Source organism: Neodiprion pinetum, chromosome 3, assembly GCF_021155775.2.
Source record: "Neodiprion pinetum isolate iyNeoPine1 chromosome 3, iyNeoPine1.2, whole genome shotgun sequence".
In the NCBI taxonomy this organism is placed as follows: Eukaryota; Metazoa; Arthropoda; class Insecta; order Hymenoptera; family Diprionidae; genus Neodiprion; species Neodiprion pinetum.
In genome coordinates, this window is record NC_060234.1 from 39389183 (window position 1) to 39414587 (window position 25405).

A 25405-nucleotide genomic window follows, 5' to 3' on the forward strand; every position below is an offset into this window, starting at 1 on the left:
AATTGCTACACGTACAGTCGACGTCCAACAGTCACCGAGGCCGTGTTTAATCAGTCAAAGTGAGATTTGGTTGGGAGAATTGAACAGAAACGCCGAGGGACCCAAAGACCGAACGTACCAATCCCCTTTGATTCCAATCATGAACTGTGGTTAAAATCTTCCGGGTCCGGGATTCCTCGACGACAACTAGTGAATAATTGAGGCCAGGTTGAGGTCTTCCGGTCGATGATGCAGTACAAGGGAGGACCCTTCCTCCCTCATATTCTCCCAATAGGGAAGGGGCAGGGGTTTAATACTTCAATAGAATGCGATGTAACCGAAGGGTGTAGTAGCCAAGTTTCCGAATGAATCATTCAACGGACGTTGGCACCTGGGCGTCAACTCTGCAATCGCGATGAATGGCTTCACATCCGATGAGTCCGCGCGGACAGCGACACCCGGGAACCTTTGCTTCGCCACGATGTCCGAATGGTCCGTACATGAGTGTGTGGGCCAAGCTTCGAGCTTGCGGAGCACCTTGACGAGGATATTCGCAGGTGCGATAGCGGTCCGATTACAACCAAGGGGTACAAAAGGGCAAATAATCTCGCGTTTGTAACGAAGGACATGCCTCATCAGGGCTTTCCTTCTGGCTAACGATGACGTAACGTTTGGATGTCTGACTTTTTGAGGCAGTTCGCTCTCGCGCTGAACTGCGGGTCGGATTATTACTCCCTTCTTTTCTTCCCGTTTTTTACCTCAATTTCTCGCTTTCTCTCGCGTTTTTTATCGTCCGAATCCTGGTCCTCTTTCACGCCGTTTTTCCATCGGGGACAATAAAGGTTCGTCGCCTGCCTATTTGGTCCGGGGTGATACCACACATCTCGACAAGTCCCTGGGTCAGCGAATTCAACATTCAGTAGGGTACAGGGACACGGATCACTTTGATTTTCGAAAGCTCGTTTCACCGCCGAGAATACATTGATGACGTCTTAATGCGGCTGTCACGAACAGCTAGTTTTTCCACACTGCAGGCTTTTTTCGTCCAGCTAATGATCGATCGACGGAACATCTTCAAGTACTAAACCCGGTGAAGAGTGCAAGAATTTAGGAATGAGTTTCACCGTTCCGTGAAGCAATAACGAAAGTTGTTAGCTGAAAGTGGGACGGAAGAAGGAAAGGTTGCCGAACTTTTCTAGTGATTCGTTATCTCATCCAGTCTGCACGACTGATACAGGCGAAAGCATTCTGTGACGGTTGTTGAAGGTCGAGAACGAACTACATCACGAATTCCGTCAGGCCGAGGGAAGCCGGGAGTGATTTTCGACAAGTTAAATCGTTCAACAACGGGATTCAATCAACGCACCCCAGCTACAGAAAGTGGGGTAAATCATCCGAGAATTTTTTGCGTTTCTTTTTTATCAGGCCGTGAAAATTCCACGAAGCGTGAGTAAATCAATTAACGTTCGGTAATTTGGTGAAATACCAGCCTTCACCCCGCCACAATAAGGTGCATCAATTTCCGTTGACGCCGGTGTCTTATTCGCGTTTCGGTTGGTCGTATTCATCGGCTCTCGCCAAGTTGTGCAAATTTACACAGAAACAAGCGTACATAAGCAAGTAAACAAAACATCGTTAACGGTTGAAATCGATTTTTTTCACCATTCGGCGTCGTTAACAGATCCGCCGTCTGCGGAAGCTCTTCGGCTCGGGACTCGGACGGGATTTAAATATCGAGAAGGAACGCTGAATATTCTCGTCCTCAGGTGCGATGACTATCGGTAATGGAAAGAGCCGTTCCAAATTCCGACGCACCCTCGCAATAAATAATACATATTTCTCGATTGTGGCTAATCGCTCGCCTTCTACAGGCTGACGTTTCAACCAGGGCTGCCAACCGTGCTCCGTTCGATAGGGTGGCAGCCCTCCTCCACCATTCTCTGCTAATGGCAGGGAACCAGGACTATCCTTCCCCAAAATTCAGCACCCCACGGAGCGGAAGCATCAGCACACATCACCATCGTCCTAACGTCCTGATCAATTTTCAAATCTAATTAATTTCCCACATTCCGTCATCTTCGAGTGCGATACACACGCGATGATGATCCCACACGGTGTGCGTCACATTTTTCCACCTGATTTCCTTGGCGTCTCGTAATATCCTCTCGGCGACGGGGAAGAAGAGAAAGATAGAAGGAAGAAGAGAGACAAAAAAAAAAAAAAAACTTTCCGCTGAAGATAGCAAATCGTCCACGAAGAAGAGTCGTTTCATACTTCAAGCCTGCGGAAGATTAGAGGAACCGGGAAGCCGAAAGACTGGAGAGACTAGGAGAGCCTCTGCAGGCTATCGGAGAAGTGATCTACAGTCTCTGAGGCGCGGAGGAACAAAGTGACAGACGCGTAAAAAATTTACGCCTTTTACGATGATACATGATAAGGAGTTACCGCTTCGCGACGCGCTTAAAGGGGCGAGACCTGTGCGCGCTTTTCTCAAGCCCAATCAACCGGCGGATGGATTTATTTTTAGGATGTGAATTCCCAAAAAAATCTGCGATGACTACCGTCAATGAGCTTGACAGATTTTTCGACGGTTATCAAGGATGGATATCACGTGTCGCAAACGCGAGTTGTTTACACCAACCCTGATTCATCCCTTGAGCAACGGAACTTGAAATAAGAACAGTATACTCGAAATTTTTTTATCATCAATTGAAACGCACGGTTCAGCGAAGATTCATTGAGATTTAATTGAAGTAATTTCTTTTCTCTGTCCGTTTTACCTTTCTTTATTTTCTCTTTTTCACCCTCTGTGCAGTAAGCGAATCGGGGACGTGATCCATTGTCACGCGGTAATTTTATCACCTCGTAAATAACGAGCTGAGTGAAAAGACATCTGCGCAAGTATGGTTTAGAGAAGAATTTTAACGGTGAGTCGGAATAGTCGTAAAAGGTTTTAAAAGTAATTGGTGGACATGCGGTAATATTTTTTACGCACACCCGTATACGCATAAAAGCTACTGTTCAGCAGCGACCTTATTTATATTTGATAATCAGATCCTCGACAAATGTTACGAGATGCATCCGATCGGATAGTTTTGTCCCGGTTATTCGGTACGTCGAATAAAAGCGGCGATATCATCTTTGTTCGTGGAAAAATACGAGTGGACTTTTATAGACTGAAATGGAAAAGTTACCAAGCAAGTCAAAGTCGAATTCTCCGGACGAATGAGAAAAAATCAGTGAAAAGGTTCTTTTAAAGCGAATTTTTATTGCGAGTGAAAAGGATTGAGGAGAAAGGCTTCCAGAAAGTTGACTTCTTATCGAAAGCCGTTACAGCCATATTTTTTATCCCATCATCTCCATTTGCGGTTTTGATTTACTGCTATTTGGGCGTTTTCCAAACACTGTTGTCATAATTTATTTATTACATCGTAAAATCTATCGATTACTCGCAGAGGCTGAAAACTTTCGCGGCAGAAATGTAATACTAACAATAAGTAAAAATAAGTCTCACGAAATTATTTCGTTAGAGATTAACTTTTCAATCTTTGAATTCTATTTCGTCGACTTTCTCCTCTCTTACAGACACTTGTAGTTCTCTTCACCCTCTGGCAGACAGCTGGTACCTTCTTCACAAATGGCCGTGACAGGTAACCCGAGGAATAACGCGGAACACGAGCTTCCTTTGGCTTGAAAAAATGAAAAGAATGAACGGAACGTAGAATTCTCTCGTCAAATTATCAATGGAATAGTTCGATTTTAGCTAAAACAATTGTTTATCAAGGCATTGAAACACTCAAAACATAAAATGAAGATTTTTTTGGCCAATCAAGATTTGACGATGAATAAATTTCACTCGAAAAAAGAGAATATATCTTCTATCAAGCATAAAAAAAAATTGACGAAAAAAAAAGAACTACAAATAATAAAACAAATTCTACCTCATGATCAATTATATTATTTCAATTTACAAAACCTGGGTTATATTGCATTACTTACAAATTTTCTTAAGGCATATCGGACAGCAACCACAAAAGCCACCATTTGTTTGGTAAATTCCGTTGTCTTTTGCACACGCCGTCTCCGTCAGTTCGTCGCATCTCGTGGACTTACAGACATCAGGGGGACAGACAAATCCGTTTGTAGAAAGCACGGCGCAAACGAGGAAAGTAAAAGCGTATACGTGATTCATTGTTTCTTCGTGAATGTACCTGTACGAGAAATCAAATACGGAGCATATTGCTGATTATTCCATTTAAAACGAACAGCATTGTTTATACCAATTACGAGACTGCAAAGCAGGACGATATACAGAAATTTGCAACTTAGCATGTCAGTGTTCAGATTGCCAAACACGTAGCGTCAGCCTGAATACATTTTTATCATCCAGCAGTATTTTTTGCGTGTACATTGAATGCAATGTTTATACATATTCGTTGATAGTGAATTTAGTCGCAATTAGTTCGAGCCGAATACTGATTGTAAGCATTATTTATATCTCTGAATAAATTTCGCACAGTTACGTTACAAGAAAGTTAAACACTCGACAAGTGATTAGTATTTTAATATTAGTATGGCATGAATATTGTTAGTTACAAAAAATTCATCGCCCGTACAGCAACGCCCATCATTACAACCAGTTTTTAATTCAAAGAATACACATACCGAGGGCGATTTTCAAGCATGGGTAAAAGCTGCTGAATTATTTGTCGGCGAGGTAGGGCGAAAAAAAAAGGTAAAGTAAAATAAGAGAGTAAAAGAAATCAGAAAGAAGCTTTGAAGGAACATTTATATTACGGTAAAAGGTAAGGGAAGAAAGCTCCCTGCGGCTGGAACGTCTATAAAAGCAAACGAAGAGCTCGTTGATCGTCTTACGACAAGTTAAGCTCATTATCGGCAATCGTCCTTCTGATTTTTATTTCGTTATCTTTGCTTGATATTGATCGATCGCCGTGTGAAGAACGAAATGAAAATTCTGTACTACCAATTCCTGAACTGAAATTTCATCATCTCATTTCAGTTAAAGCAGTCGGGAGCACAACTAATTATGAATAAAATACCTCAGCTCGAACTTTTTCACGAATCACACTTTCATCGTACAGGGATACCTGAGGAACGACACTGACATCGGTGACGCCAGATTTTCGTGGAGAATGAAATGGCACATCTGCAGTATTTTTATCATATTTAATATATTTTGTATTTCACTGACACAGCATCGTAAAGCCGCCAGCGTCTCTCTCGGAGGGAAAATTAAATGGGTTTGGTTTCGACTCGTGTTCATCGCATGTCATCTCCGCAGTAAGTCGAATCATTGATCCTTCCGTCGAGTGACGATAGTTTCACTGACACGTCTAAGTGTTGCTACTCGTATTCAGAACGCAAGCAGTTCCTGCTTCGCATTCTGACGTAAGTGGCGTCCCTATCAAAGCCACGGAATAACAGCTGCCTCCTTTTTCTGGAAAGCGAAGATACAACGAGATGAAAGTTCCGACAGTCTAATCAGACTTTCTCAATTTCACAAAATATACTTTTAAAATTCAAAAGCTTGAACCGTTTCGGCGTGGCTTTGAAAATTTAACCTAAACAGGTGGATGAGGTATACCAAATTATAAATTATGCTTTTCAATCGATCGTGTCACAAGATCGCGGTGAAACGTATGCAGGTTTCGCACATAAATTTACAGTAACTTGTAAGTTGAGACTTATCTTCCGAAATTAACATACGAGTCGATTGGAAGAATATGTTAAGTGGAAAAAAATGAACTGTAATGGCTGCGTCGATGAAGGAATATGTATGCCGACTAAATAAAGACAACTGTTCGTACATTGGCAAAGTGATAGACACTTGTGTTTACCGGGATTTTGGGGTGAAATGAAATATGACTGATTTGATCGGTGAATATTTTTAAACGGAATTTTTCACGCGGAAAGAAGTAAACTAAAGTTAGTCGAGGAATCGGTAAATTCGACACTGTCTCGTTTCTGCTGTGTTCGTTCTCTTCAAATCCTCAACGTGGAATATCCCTTGCACTCACGATAAGAATCGCAATTGTTTTTATGTATACCAGCGAAAAGTCACAAACTTGTTTACACCCAAAGCGTGAAGATGATGAATTCGTGCAGGTGCAATAAAAAATTTGCATATCTGTATTTTTCTCTGACCACGCGAAACTCATGAACGTGCGAATGTGACACGACGCGAGTGATTATTACCTGGGAAGCGATACTCGTCCGAGGTATTCGCACAAGACGTTTGGAGGCCATACAAATAATTATAATCTTCATGCAAACGCGTTTCCGTGAATAATTAATATTCCATTCGAAGGGCAACAATTGATTAGATATGATCGATTTGTACGCTTACCAGAGTAAAAACTTTGATGTGGCAAAACTGATGTTCCATAAAGCCCTGATCATATTTGTCTCGATACGGAGTACCTGAAGGAAACCTTATCAGGGCCCGATGGAAAATCAGTACAAATTCATCATGTCTAATCAATTATAGTCCTTCGAACGGAATATTAATTGTTTACGTAAACGCGTTTGCATGCAGATTATTTATGGTGCTTCCAAACGTCTTGTGCGAATGCCTCGGACGAGTATCGCTTCCCGGGTAATAATCACTCGTTTCGTGTCACATTCGCTCGTTCATGAGTTTCGCGGGGTCGGAAGCAAATAAAGACATGCACATTTTTATTGCACCTGCACGAATTTATCATCTTCACGCTTTGAGTGTAAACAAGTTTGTGACTTTTCGCTGGTATACATAAAAGCAATTGCGATTCTGAGTGCAAAGAATATTCCACGTTCACGATTTGAAAAGAACGATCACAGCAGAAACCGTTTCGTCTTCAACTTCGCTGCAATACTCAACTGGTGAGACAATGCCGAATTTACCGATACCTTGACTAAATTTGGTTTATTTCTTTCTGCGTGAAAAATGCCGTATATAAATATTCACCGATCAAATCAGTCATACTTCATTTCACCCCAGAATCCCGGTAAACACAGGTGTCTATCACTTTGCCAATGTACGAACAGCTGTCTTTATTTAGTCGGCGTATATATACCCGCTCCTTCATCGACGCAGCCATTACAGTCAATTTTTTTACACTTGACGAATTTTTCCAATCGACTCGTACGTTAATTTCGAAGTGTAAGTCTCAACTCTTCTCGGCATCAACTTGTAGAATCCGCGAGAAAACCATTTACTAACTTTGTCTCGGTGCACATTTCCGCATGTTGTTACACCAGCTCTTTAACGAGTTGGAATCGAAGCGTGATCAAATTTATCGAGGCATTTTCTATACCGTTGAACAGGGACCAAGTGAGTACAACTCGGACAATCCGTATCATAGGGCATTTACTATTTTGCAGAACAGCGATGAAACTGATTGTGGCGTACTTGCTTGCTGTGACTGCGGGTGTGGCTATGACCCAGGGTCTGGTATGTACTAATAATTTCTGTGCTTACCAGACGTGCAATGCGTCCGTGACAACGGAAAATTGCAATAACGAAGGAAAAATTTACAAAGCCAATGCCACCTATTGTAGATGCTGCGCCGCCTGTCTCACTCTAGTCGGTAAGTTACTGCAGATTTATGTAAGAAACCTACACACGTTTCACCGTGGTCTGGTAACGAGATTGATTGAAAAGTATGATTTATAATTTGATATACCTCGTCCACCTGTTCAGGTTAAATTTTCAAACCGCGCCGAACCGGTTCAAGCCTTTGAATTTTGAAAGTATATTTTGTAAAATTGAGAAAGTCGGAACTCTGATCCGATTGTATCTTCGCTTTCCAGGAAAAGGAGACATTTGTTATTACGGGTTTTTGAGAGGGACCCCACCTACGTCAGAATGCGTAACAGGAACTACTTGCGTTCTGAATGCGGGTAACAACACCTATACGTGTCAGTGAAACTATCGTCACTCAACGGAGGGACGAATTATTCGACTTGCTGCGCAGACGACATGCGATGAACACGAATCGGAACCAAACCCATCTAATTTTCCCCCCGTGAGAGACGCTGGCGGCTTTACGATGCTGTGTCAGTGAAATACAAAATATATTAAATACGATGAAAATACTGCACATGTGTCATTTTATTCTCCATGAAAATCTGGCGTCACCGATGTCAGTGTCGTTCCTCAGGTATCCCTGTACGATGAAAGTATGATCCTTGAAAAAGTTCAAGTCGAGGTATTTTATTCGTAATCAGCCAGTCCCTCCCAAGGTTTACCTGTTGCACCTCTGATCAGATTGGCATCAGAAGCAAGACAAGCACGATGAGGCGCTGATCCCGGCCGGATCAAATTTTCTACTCCGTGCCTGGCCACCGAATCTTATGAACCGAATCTGGTGAACGAGTATAGCCAGGGACTGGTCATCGAATCTGATCAATGTCTGACAAACACAGACTGATCAGCGGATTCTAGAACGCTGTGTTACAAGCTTGATCAGGGTCTCATCAGGCAACCTGATGTCAGCTTGGCGAGACGTTCAGGGCAAGCTTGACGTCGGTTTCTAGTTGGGGAAAATTATACGCACACAGCTCACTATAATTATCACATTGTTATACGGAGTTTCAATGTTTGGTCAAAAGTATCACCGGGATGTGTGAAGTGAAATAATATTCATGACATCTACCACATCGGCCTGAACGCTCATGGCTCGAATAACGTGTATTCCAACTAATGTTTTCATTATATATTTATTCATTTGGTATTTCGTATTTCATTGAAACATTAAAGAGGTATCAATGTATAAGTAACGCTCATCGTAGGAAGGTCAGATGAATTGGGTTTTGCGTTTTGTTAATCGCACACGTCTGCGTAGAGTCGCGTGACTGCTGCCTTTGCTGTCTTCTGGAAGGGTTAATAGAAATTTCACGAAGTCGACTGACACTCGTACGTAGAGCTGTTCCCAACCTGTTGGCACGTGGTGCCGTCTTCGCATGTCGCTGTGGGTGGCTCTCCCCTCAACCGTGTGATAGTACAGCTTTCTCCTTCGTCTTGAAAAATGAAAAATAGAATTGAGCCGGAGTTCGCGGAGTCTAATCGAACTCGAGCGTTTATGTAGAATAAAATATTGCACATTGAATGAAATTAATGAAATACGAAAATCAATCATGTTTTTTGCACGAAAACAATGAACCAGACTTTAGTGCGCTGTTCGAATTGACGGTGAAAAATCACGGCTGGAGAACTTCGTAGAGATTGAAAAACTTGTTCGGATCGATTTTGAATTTATGAGCGAAAGCCTTCCCCTATCGAACCCAGCTTTTTTCCACGGGATATCTTTTTAGAATTCCTAGTCCATTCCACCTTACGAAATTCAATCGGGCGCTTGCTTTGAGAACTCACGAAGTATGGTGAGACAGGTAGAGCAGCATCCGCAAAAGCTACCGCTGGGGTCGTACGACTTGTTTTGCGCTTCGCATTCTTCTTCGGTCACATTTGTGCAATTAGCAGTGGCACAGTAATCACGAGGACACACTATGCCTTCTGTGACAGTTATGGCCAAAGCCAAAGCAAGTAAGTACGCGAAGACGAGCTTCATCGCTGTTCTGTAATTTCGGAAAATCGTCATGTTATACCTGATTGGTGTTTATTTCGCATCCTATTACAAGTATTTCAAGAGCAAGCGTAGCTTGTAGAAGTAGCTGTTGTTCAATTTGTTACAAGTATAAAAAAACAATCTATTCACCGAGAGATGACGATTCAGCGAACTGCGAAGTAATGCTTCTTTACACACGGTATATAAGATCAAAAATTATTGAAACCGCATTGTACAAAGTCAGTGAGCACTGATTGAATTGTCATGTTAACTACTGTGGAAGAGTTGGCTTACCTTTGAAGATGTACGAACGGTTCGATTGGCAAGAAGTATTATGTTCAGGAAATAGAACTCTAATGGCTCGGTATATTGAAAAGCGAATAATATATACGTAAGTTGCAGAGAACTGTTTCAATATAGTCAAGGTGAGCAAACTTGTACACACGTCAATGAATCATTGATATTGTTATCATGCTGAACATACATTTATTCTTTTCCTATCTTATTTTAACAAATGTTCAATTGATGTATATTATACACACTTATCGTGTAAACGTTGTTTGATAAAAATGTTGAACTAATTCTTCAGCATCCTGCTCAGAATTTTAAAACGAACTAAGGCGACAAAGAAGTAGAACTGTGTACACGGTAGGGTGATTGAAAGGAAATGAAAAGTTTTTTCCCCTTATCCCCTCGCCCCTCAAATGTTGGTGCTTGATAGAGGAAAAATCCTCGTAAAAGATTTTAATTTTATTTTCTAATTCGTTTAACATGGAAAAATTTCCATTTTCGTTAAAAGTTAAAATACTTGTAAACTGTTCAATGTTTTTTTTAAATTTATGCGTAGATCCTTGAAGTTCATTCTTCAAGCTTTTCATACCTCTATGTTCTAATCTCAATAATTATGCTTTGTTATAGTGGTTTAGAAAGCTTAAAAAGTCAAATTTTCTCATATTAAACGAATGGGAAGTAAAATTAAAACAGCAACTTGATAGACTTTAGCTGGAGAGCTCATCTTTTGGGAGGATCTTCCTTCTAGCGAACAGTAACATTTAAAGTGGTAAGAGCGTAAACAAAACAATGTTACTTTTCTTAACTGCCTAGTATACAGTTTAATCAAAGCATTAAATGTAGGGAAGAGAAATATTCAAGTATTGAAATTGCAGCCACGGTTGGATATTTAACCGTCCAACTTCTGCAGAATTTAATCTAAACTGCTGAGATAATAATCTGGCCACACTGTACTTTCTTGTTTGTTGATCTCGGTCGATGATTCTCTTCAAAATATTAATTCCGTTCAACAACTGGCTGACGGAGAGGAATGGAAGTTGTTAGAATCTTGTGGGTTTTATTCACGGGACGATTTTTATTGAAGAATAGGTTGACAGGAGGCAATTGTTATACGCAACGTGGGACTGAGTGTATAACAATGCAGCAATTATTGTACCTTTGACAAGTGGATAATGTGTATCGCGACAAAAACTGTTATCGTCCATTATATATTTCGTATTTGAGTGTAATATTAAAAGCTATTATTACAGCAAGATCAGATATATTTGGTAATTTTGTTGTAAATTGAGTGACTCTCGTCTTATTCTGGCGGAATTGCGTTAGTTTTACTGAGATGGCTGACACGTTTTCGTATCGCTGGTTGTATTTGCCTGGCAACTGAGGCCGTCTGCACATTCCTCGTTGGGTGGCGTTCCCTTCAACGTCGTTAAAGCACAGTTGTCCCCTTCGTCTTGAAAAATAAAAATACAGTGAAGCCAACCTCCTTAGCCTCCAATGATGCTTTTATTATAATTATGTAAAATAAAACACAGAAAAATTCGAGAGTTCAATCCATTTAAATACGACTTTGAATTGACGGTGTAGCGTCACGCTGTCGAACTTTTAGAGGTTTAACAAATCGATTAGATCGACGTTGAATTTGTGAGCCGAAGGGTTTCCTATCTCGAAGCTTGTTAATTTCAAGTGATATATTTTAAGAATTTGAAGTCGTCTGACCGTGAAAAACACTTTTTCTACTCACTGAGTTTGGTGAGACAGGCAGAGCAACATCCGCAGAAGGTAGCGCTTTCTTTGTAAATTTTTCCTTGCAGGCAACACTGTTGTTTCGTCACATTTTTGCACGTGTTTGCGGTGCTGGTACAGTAATTAGAAGAACATACTATGCCTTCTGTGACAGCTATGACCGAAGCCAAAGCAAGTAAGAACGCGAAGATAAATTTCATCGTGCTTCTGTAATATAGGAAACTTATGCGATTATTTATGTGCTTCGTTCTTATTTGGTATCTCGAAGAGGAATCCGACCTTTCAAAATCGGGCAACGATTAAATTGGCAGTGAGTATGAAATTCAGAAAATAGTACTTTACTGACTCTACCTCTTGAGAGGTGAGTTTAACATGTATACCAATCCCATAAAACTGTTTCGATACTTTCAGTGTGAGAAACACTTGCGTTAACATCAATGAATTATCAATATTGTTATTGGGTAGATCGTAAACATGTATTTTGACGGTACGCTATCTCAACGAATATTCATTCTGTAAAGAATTATCGAGTAAATGCTGTTTAATGAGAATGATCGAATAATTCGTTTACCTCTACCTGAGCATTCTAAAACAAACTAATGCCATTGAGACTTGTGATTGGTATACGGTACAATCAAAGTATTGAATATCGTGAAGAGAATGACCGAAATATTTTAATTGTGACCAGAATTGTACGGGAAACGATGCAACTGAATTTAATAAACTATTAAGATGAAAATTCGGTCATTTTTCACTTTCTTGTTAGTGTTGGGCAAAAAGAAATTCTTCAATTAATAATTAGGCCGAAAAAAAGAACGATTTATGAATTTACGTGAGAATTAGGGTAAAACGAAATGAAAATAATTTTATTAAACTATACACAGTATCCTGCGAGTGGAAAAAAATGGACTAAATAGTTAGTTAAGGTTTTGGTCAATCGCGTGATGTACCTGAACACTGCAGAGTTGAAGACGAAACGATTTACACCTTCGAGTGCTCAACTTCTGAATATTGACTGCCGTCTGCGCTTGAAATCGTCTCTTATATACCAACGAAATATCACAAAATTGTGCGTATCTCACGTACGGATGTGACGAATTGGTGCATGCATAACAAAACATACATATCTACAGTGCATTTACTTTGGCCAGTGTGAAACTCGTCAACAACCGAGTATGCACACGGCACGAATAAAAATTCCCCACAAAATGGGTAAAAAATATCTGCATTCTATTCGTATAAGGAACAAATTCCGCATTAACAATTGGTAATATCTCGAGTAAAAATTGACTCGCGACCTTCTTCCGCCAATGTGATTTTGCATACACCTAATCAGTGAAACTGACTTCGTAAAATCAATTCTGTACCCTCTTGAAATTAGGCGGAAATTACACGGGTCTGTACGTGGAAATTTCACCTTGTTACCCCGATGGATCTGGAAGGTCGCTATATATTATGTTCGGAGTATATTAAATTCACGACGTCAAACAACTCCGGGCTCCTCATAAGACTGGGTAGGCATACACTGATAATATAACTGTGGGTACAAAGCAGCGGCAGTTTTGTTTAAGTTTCATAAAAGTAATATCCCGGGTCACATTGTTATACCTACATCGATATCGTAGCTGTGACAACATTTGCAATACCTCTCCGATGATCGAGGTACAAGACTGACGCACAATGTGAGATCGATGCGACGCGTGCTCAAGCACGCAATAATTAAACACAAGCTTCAACGACAATGTTATTTTTATTCAATGATAATCTACGTCCATTCGTCACGTTCCATTACTGACAAGTCCAGGTTCGATCTTTCCGTTTTATGCAGCTCGTACCCGGTTCGCAAGCTCTGGTAGGCGACGAAGATGAGGAAGAACAGTTCGAACTGAGGTCCGAGCAATCGTCCCCTCTCGCTTAAATAGTGAGAGAGAAAAAGGTCAGATAAACACACTTGGCTAAACGAATAAAACGAACTAGAAAAACGCGTATTAGACAAAAATACGGGACGATTATTACACGCGAATTGAGAGCACCGTTGATGACATCCCTGCGGACAAGGATGTCTTCTTACAAACCGAATGCGGTATTCCAATAACTCACCTATTTTCTCACGGCACGCATCGCAACATCCGCAATAACCTCCATTCAACACGATAACACCGTCTGGACAAGTTTCTCTCGTAACCGGTGCACAACGTACGGTGTAACACGCGTCCTCCTTACAGTCCGAATACGCTGCAGCGGCCAACGACAAGAGGCCCAATACGTACACCCACTTCATGATTGATCTACGAAATTATCGACGATCGCTCAAAAATGAGAAAAAAAACAATCCCGCACGGTAAGAGTAGAGAAAAATCTCTGAATGCTAACCTGACATCGGTCAACTCGAATAAAAACGTACCTGAATTATGTTTGTTGGACAAGACTTACTGTTGCTGGATCACTGAATCGCTTTCGGTCTCTTCGAATTTCAAACGCACACTGTCTCTTACGATAGGAACTTCTTTTTACATGTTATTGGAGAGGTTATTTTTATACGATGCAGAATACACCGAGTACGCGTCGAGCTTGTCGAAGCTCACGCTCAATCTTCTGATTAGCATAACAAGTATATTTACACACCAAATGATAAACATTGCAGGCAATGGGTTGCGATATAAGCCACCAACACGTACGACGTTTACTTAGTTGGTGAAAGCTTGTACGCGGTTTAGTCAAAATATTAGCCACTCTAACCATCACAATCATTCCGATCATAACAGGTAGTAGAAAATGTTTTCGTATTTAGTCTGTCGCGAGTTTTAGCGACCAACTCTAGCGATATTCAAGCCTTACGCTGCACACCGGGGTCAAAATGACCCACTGTATCTTGATCGTAAATTCCACATAAAAAAAAAATCGAAACTAATCTGATTTGATTGCAAATAAATAGTGAAATTTCGTAAAAATCCTAAGATCAGTTTTTTTCCAAAATTTCGACTTCATTCATTGAAATGAATACCTTTTTTCAAGACAATCGTATCTCTTCTCAAATATCTTTGTGTCTTGAGAATTACCAAGTTAATTTTCAGCTCAAAATATTGAAAATTCAGTGAGTTACGATTTTTTGAGTAGAATGATCCATCTTTAGGTATTTTGTTGTTTTATCAATTTTTTGTCTTTCGTACTGAAAATTTCATTTTGCGTATTTTAAGTATTCGAATCGAACGAATCTCCGATTTTGACAATGTCTCGTCTCAAATACCGTTCAAGCAGATCACGGAAAAGCCGAAAGGTTCAATCAAACTTTGAAAATTGCAGATGATCGTCTCGATTAGATTGATTCGCGCTCGCAGGCAAAATACATCAATCAAAATGTTCGGATCAGGAAAGTATACCGATGTGTGAAAAGTTTCAGTATATTCGTGGGATCATAATAATTATAATTACCCGTAATTCCTTGGCTTTCAAATGGAGAACGATTCTCACTCCAAAATTGACCTCAATCATTATTTAGATTATAGTAAGCATTATTTCGTGCCACTGTAGTTTACCACGACACCAACTTTCACCTTTCGGGATAATAAGCGAAAAAATCATGGTCGTAAAAAAAAAAAACCCACCATCACCACATGTAAGGAAATTTGTCTTACAGTTTGTACCGCAAACCAAGCATGAATTTCTGAAGAATTTGAAGAATTAGTTTTTTTGTCATCGATAATCATACTATTCGTCAATTTTACTATTTCGCCGAACAAATTTATTCCATCACGCGCTATCACGTGTGTAGATTGAAAACGTAAGAAAAATACAATATTTCCGAGTGAAAATATCTGACAAGCGAAGCTCACCTCGCAATACGAATTCCTGAGATTCACTAAAGGTCCGCGTCTTTTTCCGGCTTCGGATGCACTGCGCTCACTCCTTCTCTTCCATTATCTTTATACGCGCAAACGTATCGAGAAATTAGTCACTAGTTCCCGACATTCGATGGCAACGAATACATTACGTACGATAAATTGTGGGTGACCTTGTAGACGCGTTGGCATTTACCACATCCTTCGATGGCTATGATTGTATAATTGCGTGTAATTCTAAGATATGTTTGCTTATGTGCATTGTATCCTGAATTATTCATTATAATACCAACGAGTGGAAGAACTTTGAAATGTGGCCTTCGGAGAATTTTCGGACGGCAACGAAATCGAGTTCTTAACGATACTTCGTGTGGTATTTTATACAGAGGAAAAAAAGAAGGAATAAATTGTTCGTTGGACGTAACAAGTTTATCGTTTTTGGATATTTTAAAATGTTTTCAAACAACAATGTCGAACAAAATCGGCGAATACTGACTCCTTATTGGAAACTCGATCACCGTTGACACTTGTCATCTTAAAATGAAAACCAACTTTCACTTCTGGAGTTGCCTTCTCTTACCGATCAAGCCGTTATATCTCAATTCAACAAGAGTTACATCTGTGTAATCTTCAAAGTTAGCGAGACACTTTCATAATACCTATCCTTCTTATTACTCCGTATTAAAATGACAGAACTTTGAGCTCTCAAAGAGATGAAACGCCGAGCCAAGAACGAGAATCTGGGAAACATAATTATACAACGGTAATTACGATCGATGCGGCTGCAGAATGTGATCATCGATTTCTGAATTATTCAAAAGTTTTTCCGTGGATTTTTCAATATCGATTTCCACATGCAGCTGTATTTTAAAATTAGATTCACCACATTTCTTACATTTATTCATTGATGTAACACACCAGTTTTCATTCTTCTGTGGATTTATGTATTCGACTAGACTTGGAACAGATTAATGCTCCATCTTCTACAATTGCAGTCGAGTCGAGATTTCTAGTTTACATTAATATTGTGAAAATTGAAATTCAACCGCAGTAGTCGAACAAGGAATTCTCGCCATTCGCGATATTGTTTATCAATTTTCATAGCATTTGTAACAATTTTTGTATAAATTTGAATTCAGTTTCGAGATCATAAGAATTCAACAAAAATCGCTGAAAATTTTACAAGATGATGCCTCGAAGTATAGCACTTAAAATTTTAAATTTGATACGACCGAAGGATCAATCCGTTGACTCTCAACATATGTTTGCATGTTTTTTATATTACTTCGCATGTGTTTCGTATTAAATCAAGTACCCGACAAATAATCAGACGAAAGCCAAGCTAAGCTTGACTTGCAAGTTTCAGGAAATGACAAGAATTTATGATCAAATTAGCAACTTGAAAAGCTCGAGGGTAGAGATTATTGGAAATTGATCAGTGGCCAAAGCTCCTGTTCGACGTATCTCATCACCGGATGTTACGCAGTGTTTACTTTGGCTGCTCATCTACGACGGGGTTAATTGCGTACCTTATATACCTCGGGTGCATCGTAAAGGAGTTTCACCCCTCAACTTTTTCTTCCGAATGTTCTAATTAAAGGAAACCCGAGGTTGCAGGGACGCCGGTAACCATGGCGATAAATTGGAAAACAGTGCTTCCGAAACTAGTCCCGAAGAAGCCATAGAAAAAGTTTTCCTACCGTCTGAACTTTAGTCGGGCCCGGCCTCGAACTGGTATTACTTATTGGAAGAAGATGAGAAGAAGAAGAAGAAGAAGAAGAAGAAGAAGAAGAATCAAGCAGAAGGGGTGGCGAGAAAAGCTTGAATCGTTATCAACGATGCAGTCGGTAAGAGACGGTTAAAAATACGAACTCCAGGGTTGGTTTTTCGATCCACGCAGGGAAGAACGGGGCCAGAAAAGGGTCCAGAAGACATTCCCAAGCAGCGGTAAGACGGGGAAGAGAAGGCGAAAAAATTTCGTAAATGTCGCGGCGCCGCCACAATGACCGGATCGCCCTTTCGAGGATCGCTAGTTCGGGATGGATTTCGTCGAAGGTGGGATCGGAGGCGGGTGAAATTAATCGGTTTCCCGAGTGACCTCTGCCCCTGGCCGCGATCATCTATCGCCGTCGTCTCGGGGCCCGGAAGGCGTCGAAGCCCATAACTTTCCCCCCTCGGACGCTCTAAAGTCCTCGAGGGCAACCGATATCGACGTGGATCAGGCTCAGATTAACCAGGGATTTATAATATTGTGATAAGAGAACGACGGCCAGCTCAATTACAGTTAAACTTGATCTCGGGTATTCGCATCTGCAATGCTCGAAGGACATTCGAGGTCGGCGGATAACTTTAACGCCCGATTTCCTGCAGCAATGTCCCGCAACTGTCCGAAGGCGATCAATCCGCGTTAGATTGGCGGTATACCCGCTCGCGGATGCGGGGTTGTGGTCTTATTCGTGATGCCAGGGGACGAGGCTCGTCGTTTTACTCGAATTCGGAAAACGTCCGTGTATACTTGTGTCGCTTTACGCTTTAATCCTCCACCCTGATGAATATATCATAACGCGGGATCCTCACGTATTGCGAAAAATTCGGGTAATGGGGATACCTTATACTCGGGGGAGAGATGCTACTGAATTCTCGATGCATTACTTTTCATTTCCTTTGCCGGACGACGTGCTTTATCGGTATCCGTAGATAACAAATTTCTGCCAAGTGCAAACTTCGTTCAAAGTTAAATTGGTGAGATTCTTTGGCGAATCAATCACTTGTAAAAGAGAAGGAAAGAACGGTGATAATGTGTTTTCAAAAAAGAGAGAAGGAGAGAGAAATAATAAACTTGTATTTCATACGTAAATACAGTAATTTAAACATGAATGTAAATACGTTTTGTAATAATCTAGAGATTTTTTATTTACGATGTAAACATCATCCTAGGAATAAACAACGTATTATAAATTTCTAATAATGTAGCAGTGATAACATTTACGCGTAAACAAGTCTATTTATTCTCCAAGACATTCGAGTAATTATTTGAAAACGAAGATTTTCCATCGGGCCTCCATTCCTCTGGGTGAAAAAATCCCTGTTAAAAGTACGCGATACAAAGAAGGGTGATCATAATTTTTATCAAAAATAGACGCTGATACGTTTCGCGAACGGTTCTCCGTATCGACGAACTATCGAAAATCGGGGGAGAATGTGGAGAAGCAGGATGAAACCCAAGAGGGGGAAGCGAAGCTTTTCGTTGGCTTCCCGCTTAAACTTGCCCGCATGCACACGCCACGCATATGGTATCAAGCTGTACCCGCAAGTTAAGCAGATCAAAAAAGAAAGCCGCGGGTCGTCTTGAGTTTCGAAAAACCAGGATCTGGGGGAGGAAAATTCCGAGAGGAAATGAATAAGCCCGATAGATCAGGTGAATGCCCAACTTCGGTCTCGTTTCGTTTCAATTCGTCTCAAGGGTGGCTTTTCTCTATCTTTTTTTCAGGTTCTTAAATTCAACCAATTCACCCCGCCTTGGTGTCGTAAAAGCCGAAAACTCAATCCCACAATCCCGTTTCATGAATGTGTAAGCTTCGAATACCGAGCGTCATCTTTCGCTCTCAATTCTCGTCAAATTTTCGTTACGATTCTTCGGATATCCGATCGTCGTCACGGTACGACTCCAGACAACGATCGGGGCGAGTGGGGAAGTATAATCTGCATGTACAACGAGTTTCTCCAGGACTAACCGATTTCTGCAATCCTTTCGACGGCCTCATCGGTCTTTATTAATATGCCGATAAGAATCCTTCGCCGTAACCTTTCGCCTTTCGCGGAACAATCGCGGAGTAAAATCTCCCGCAGTGTCACCTCAAAGCCGGCAGCTTTAAGCGAGAATTACAGAACGAGTAAAAAGAGAACTCTAGATGCGAGCCGGGAAAGAAATCGAAGAAAGAGGGATAAGAAGTTTTATTTTTATTTAATTTCTTTCTTTGTTTCTTTCTTTTTGCTTTAAATAAAGAATGGAGAAGAAGACGAAAGATAAAAAAAATATAAGACGGTAAAAGGAGCGAAAAAATAAAGCCGACCCAAAGCCGCGGGTAATTCGGTCTTGAGCGAGGCATCGATTAGACTCCCAGACAATTTCGTTCGCCCTGCAGCAACCGGCGGTCCCTCGCTTCCAGCATATTCACCGGCCCGCTGACCCGAGGGGTATTATTAGGTTGGCCTAGGTTCGGGGTCGGTCGCAGGGCGAAGTGCTGAACGGCAATCCTCGATCACCCGCGAGACAACCGGCCGAATCACGCCCTGCAAAACGCGCTCACACACACACACACACACATTGCACATCGTCATCTGGCCGATTGACCCCCCATTATTCCCCGGGTGCTGACAGGATTTCAACCTCCAGCTTACGGCTCAATCGATCGTCGCGTGAGATCGACGGAATATTTCAAAGTGCGAGCTTAATTCGATAAGCATTCTTCGATACTTGAGTTGGTGAAATCAGAGAGGCGAATCGCTTCGTTTCTCTTTAGCACCTGACGTTTGCTTCCGGATACCGCAAATGAATGTGTACCCGATTTTTATAATGACGGAATACTTTTATTTATAAAATAAGAATGAATGACCAACATTTTGTTATTAATTTAAATGAAAGAATTTAAAAATTTTATTGAAACTGTAAATAATAAAACCCTCAAACTCAAATTGCTCTAACAATAAATGTTTTCATTTTCTTTGAATAAAAAATAAAATTAAATCCCAACAATAGATATGATTTTAGACCGTCCAAGATGTGCCTTTCCGCTAATCATCCGCAGGAAACTAGGGATTGGAATATTCTTCTCTTCCTCTTTTGTTACACTTGTAACAGTTGCATTTGGCAATATCCATAACTGGTCGCATCGAGTAATCATTGTGAAAATTTTTCGCTACTCCAAGGCTGTTCAATGTACAAAAATGGGTGGGTAGATATAAAAGATCGTGCACTTAAGGGATGATTAAGTAAATGCTATAACGATATGCAACGATACGCGGAGTAAATTGCTAAACCGCATCGGTGTAAGCTCGAGGTGATTAGAATTCATCATACTTTTATATCCTTGGAGTGGAGAATATGGCTTGAGAAAGTTGATCGGGGTGCGTGATCGTTATAAGCGAGTCTAAAAATAAGTCAAGAAGCCTGTGAAAAGACGGAGGTACGAGAAGGAGAGGACAAAAAAAAAAAAAAAAAATCGAAGGAGACGAGTTGCTGAGAGTGAAGAAGAGAAGGGAAAGAAAAAACGGGGGGAAAAAACCGATCGGGACGAAGAAAGGGTAGAAATAAAACGATGCCTTCTTCTTCCACGTCTTCTTCGGGGCGCTTTTTGGGCGTCGAGCTTTTTCCCATCGACATGTCCGGCTCGACTAATCCAGGCGACGGTATCCAAGGCGTGAAGTAAATGCGGAGACGAGCCGAATTGCTGTCAGTCTGCCTGGTCTGTGATAATTGGAAATAGGCCGCGACACTCCGGCCAGATTCTAAGGGTTGCTTTTCAGGACGAAGAAGGAAGAAAAATGGGGTCCATTGACCCCCGCGTTGCCGAACGAGTTGCGACGGCTGCGAAACGTTCTGCAAATAAACTTCGCGTAGTCTCGAATGGCTGCCCGCGGTGAAACGAAACCGGAACGACATTTTTATTACCTCGTTAATGCGGAAAATTTTATTTGCAGAATACTGCATACTGCGGCTGCATGCACGCTTCGTATACGCGTTACGGCAACACTCGTAACAATGAGGGTAGTGCTAATCCGAACAAATGGGACTTGCGTCCCTGGATAAAACGAAGCCGGAAGGGATTTTTTTTCTTGCGTCAATTTCATTTCTTTTTTTTTTTCTTTTTCTTTCTTCTTCTTTTTTTTGCTTTACCACGCAACGAACAATGCGTTGGATTACAAATTTGACGTGATTTGATCTTCACTCGTCTCACTCGATTTTCGTATTGCCTCTTGCAAATTGGAAAGTTCGCGAAAGGTGAGGTTCGGTTGTATCAACGGATTCCATTATCGAAGGACCAATCAATCAGTCTCGAATCGATTGAATTAAAATCCAGTATAGATGAGTCTTTTCACATCAACATTAATCGGGTCAAAACGACTATTTTCGACGAATCTATTTCACCAAATTAATACAATTACAGTGACGAGGTTTCCTCGTCAATTTCAACCACTGCCGGATCGTGCCAATGATTCTTCGCGTGTAACGTTTAAATAATTACTTCGGATCGGAGCGATGCAGAGTTAACAATTTCAGAGTTGGTAATTATAAATGTGTTGAAATATAAACACGTTTGTTTCATCTCCTGGCAGGCAGGCTTCACCATTTTGGCATCGGTGAATTCTGTCCCGCGAATTTTTAACGCTGGCTTTTGGAGGTGAAATTGGCACGAATAATGAAGTTCGCTCAATTTTGCGGAATTATCCGTGCTCGCGCATAAACGAATCGGCGATGCATAAGCCCCGAAACGGGGAAGAAGAAAGGAAACTGATATCATCGATAAATAACCTTTGCAGAAAATGATCATGGGACCACTGTACATTTTCTAGATAAAAAATAAATTCCTTTCGATCAATGAACCGATGCTTCCAACTTATCGCTGATTTCTCAATCAAATTACAGTTCGTGCATCCGTAGTGATTGACACGATTCATCGACCAAACTAACAACGGTCGCAACGTCGTCATTCGTCCCAAATTTAACGGCAAATTAAATAGATCATCGATTGAGAGACGCGGAAGATGAACTTTTCCGCTCTAATAACCGAACGATCAGCGGTTGTTCACGTATCCAGAATGATCTGGCTTTGTGCCCAACTGGAGTATCGCACGAGTAGCTAAACGATTCGCCTCAATGATCGCACATCGGCACGTGCCGACTCATTGCTGTATACGATATTCGCAAATGCTGTGCCCTTCCTTCCCAAGTATCGCAAAATTGAAGACTTCGTCACGTGGTAGAAATTCAGCAAGTCAACAGATACGTACGATTTTCGCTTCAAGAAATATAATATACCAAGATGTAATTTGAGAAATAATTTATTTACCCCATTACATTAATGGCATGAAATTGGAGTGCTTAAGTGTTTTTTCATACTTAGGAAATTTGTTTCCAAAGAAATCAAATTCAAACTTTCACACTGCAAATCTTACAACTCTAAATGAATCTGCTTCTAAATTCCCACTGTTGAAACTCTAATTTCATCTATCGGACAGAATTTTGCAACAATTTAATCGGTTTCAAGATATCGTAGGGTAAAAATTCTCTAGACCTCGTAACCTGGCGATCTAGTAAAAATTAAACTTTTTATTTTTGGGACTATTGTAATATGATAACTACTCTTGTTCTGAATTTTTTCTCTCAAAACAGACGATTTAAAAATAAAAAATATATATACTTTTTGTCACGCGGAGGGTTGAGATATTACACTGGCACAATAATTCCTCTTTGAATGAATAAAAATTGTCCACAAAAGTAGCAACAAAGTTACGGCCGTTGTCTGGACTAATAATTCTGACTGCGATAGAAATCACGAGTTGCGTGCTCGCGTTCATACGGCAGGTTTAACGTATCGACAAGTCGGCTATTTTCGCGACCGTTTAATCGTGGCGTGCGTTGTTTCGGCACGTGACTTTTCGCGCATACAAACCAGCCCCGACCGTTTCTTTCGACGAAATCGCGACCCTCGGAAGTCACGTCGTATAATATGGAACACAGCACACGGTTTGGCCCCACGTTCTTGCCAAATAATTAAACGACACCCACGGGCATCAGATTAGGTGCCACACGGATGGGGGAGTCCTGTCGCATCGAATTACCCCGGAATAACAAACTGTGCGGCTATCCCTGTCATACGTACTCGCGCAGGGGGCGAGAGAAGTGCTTTGTTTCCAATTTTCGTACTTCAGATTCGAAGAATTCTTCTATTTTTCGTGATTTCGTCGAAAAGAAAAAAAAAAGAACGCACAAAAACTCACCCTTAAGCGCTCAGTTTCGACGAGCTTATTCAAGCTTTGAACACCCAACGTACCTGGAACAGAAATATGAAAGTTTTGGGTTGATTTCTGGGAAGTGAAAATCTTCCACGTAGTATTTGGATTTTGGAGAAAATAATTTTCAAACTCGTGTTCCTCATTGTCGGTGAAACGTAGATGCATAAACCAGAATCCTTCTCGTCTGGAAAATATTAGCCGAGTGGTTTCGGATTTGAGATGGGATTTGAGAGTCTCTTGTCGAATTTTCTACTGTAAACCAGCTGCCCATCACGAGAAAAGAAAAGTACGCATAATGTTGATAACTTTTTAAAAATACAAAGCTCTGGAATTGACGGGCATCAGCTTAATCGGAACTCCCACAAAGCAGGCTCGATCGTCTCGATGAATAAAACATTGCTTTCCGTCGATGGGGCGAAAAGTTTGCTATACAGTTCACTTTGAACCCGTTCGAAGCAATTCTTACATCTTGAGATTGGTTTTTTAAGAGTACAAAAAACACTTTCTCGCCCCTCGAGAAGTATTATTGTAATTCAGAAACTTCGTTTCCTCTTTCAATGCCTATCGTGACTGTAATACGTATGATAATTATTTCTGAAGCCTGTTCGCTTACACTTTTTAAACTCGGGTCTTGTGAACGATCGCATCTGGCCAAAAACCACCCCAAATCTCTTTTATAGCTGAAAGCTGTTATCGCGCTAAAATGAATTGAAAATCAAGATGAAAATGACGTCAAAAAGTACGATCGCGCAGCACTCGAGACCCGATCAACCCCGCAGGCTGTTGCAACCTTTTCAACTCTCGGAAGGATCCGACAATGACACTCGGGGCGAGAACTTTTTTAATTCAAGAGATATTTGAGCACTTATACCTGATGGGGGAAAAATAATTGTCTTTGAAATTTCATTTTTAAATAGCATCGCGTTCGAAGTCCGGTTGAAGTTCAAAAAAAGGTATCAAAAACTTCTCCCTCATTTCGAACAAGCTTATTGAAAAGATTTGAACATTCGGTAAAATTTTAGTGGAGGTATAAATAGTTTACACAATTATTCGTACATATTGTAGAACAAAAATTTGAAATTATTCTTTTACTGTACGTATTCTATAGTTTTTTGATCTCCCAGTAATATGATTCATGCAGGGTACCAATGAGGAAAAGTGTGTAAATAGGTACTTGATTTATTCTTATTCGTTCAGTTTTTGACGATTTACAAAGTGCGAATTCGGTAGATATAATAGGAGACTTGAAAAGGTCTCCGAGCACGTTTCGTTGATTTTACAACAGAGAGGAAGTAGAGGCTCAGGTTGTGAGATTGAGGTGGTTACTTAGACACATGGGCCTGTAAACAAAGGTAAAATTAAAAATCAAGCGGTGGCGTTACATGTTTCCACGTTGCAGTCAACCCGCGGAAAGTTTGACCTCCGCAAGTCGGTACATAGCTGCTCTTCGCACATTTCGAAGGACCCGGAGAAGAGAGAAGAGGAGAGGAGAGGAGAGAGGAATACGTTGTACAAGCACGGACCTAAATTCTGACCGAAGACGTAGATATGCATGAACCATATACCGAGTACGTGGGTAATAACAAACGCGTAGGATCTCGACTAGCCGAGTTTTACCCATTCGCATTTCGACTCTCCGGATCTGGAATACGTGACGCCGAATCCAGCCACGGGGCTGCGATATACCGAATGTCCAATCAAACTTTTACATAGGCCGTCACGTGACTGGAACTTTTAATGAAAACTTCCTCGGGCCAAGGAGCAGGACGCAAGTTCAGATTATCCGTCAGTCTTGTTCGTCGATAAGACTATTCGCACCTTTGGCCGAGACGGTGATTACCGAAAGAGAAATCGTTGCCGAAGACTGATATTTGTCAAAGTTTGGTTTATACACTTGCTCGGAAGTCTTTCGAACTTACTTGAAATCACTTGAGCTCAACGGGGTTCGTGCAAACTTGCCTAAAGTTGCACGTG

The 25405-nt window shown here is 40.9% G+C and overlaps 2 long non-coding RNA genes across 3 annotated transcripts; both read right to left on the reverse strand.

The window, feature by feature from the left end:
- Positions 1-3227: 3227 nt before the first annotated feature.
- On the reverse strand, positions 3228-15560 carry LOC124215025 (uncharacterized). Of its 2 annotated transcripts, none has more exons than XR_006882257.2 (3): positions 15410-15541; positions 3979-4190; positions 3228-3668 (listed from the first exon to the last, which is right to left on the reverse strand). It is a non-coding gene; the product is annotated as an uncharacterized lncRNA (long non-coding RNA). The 2 variants fall into 2 exon arrangements; XR_006882258.1 differs by lacking the exons at positions 3228-3668; positions 3979-4190 and adding exons at positions 13308-13489; positions 13677-13864 and having other exon boundaries at positions 15410-15560.
- LOC124215024 (uncharacterized) lies at positions 8679-9988 on the reverse strand. Its single transcript, XR_006882256.2, has 3 exons — positions 9837-9988; positions 9350-9552; positions 8679-8997 (listed from the first exon to the last, which is right to left on the reverse strand). It is a non-coding gene; the product is annotated as an uncharacterized lncRNA (long non-coding RNA).
- Positions 15561-25405: the final 9845 nt, after the last annotated feature.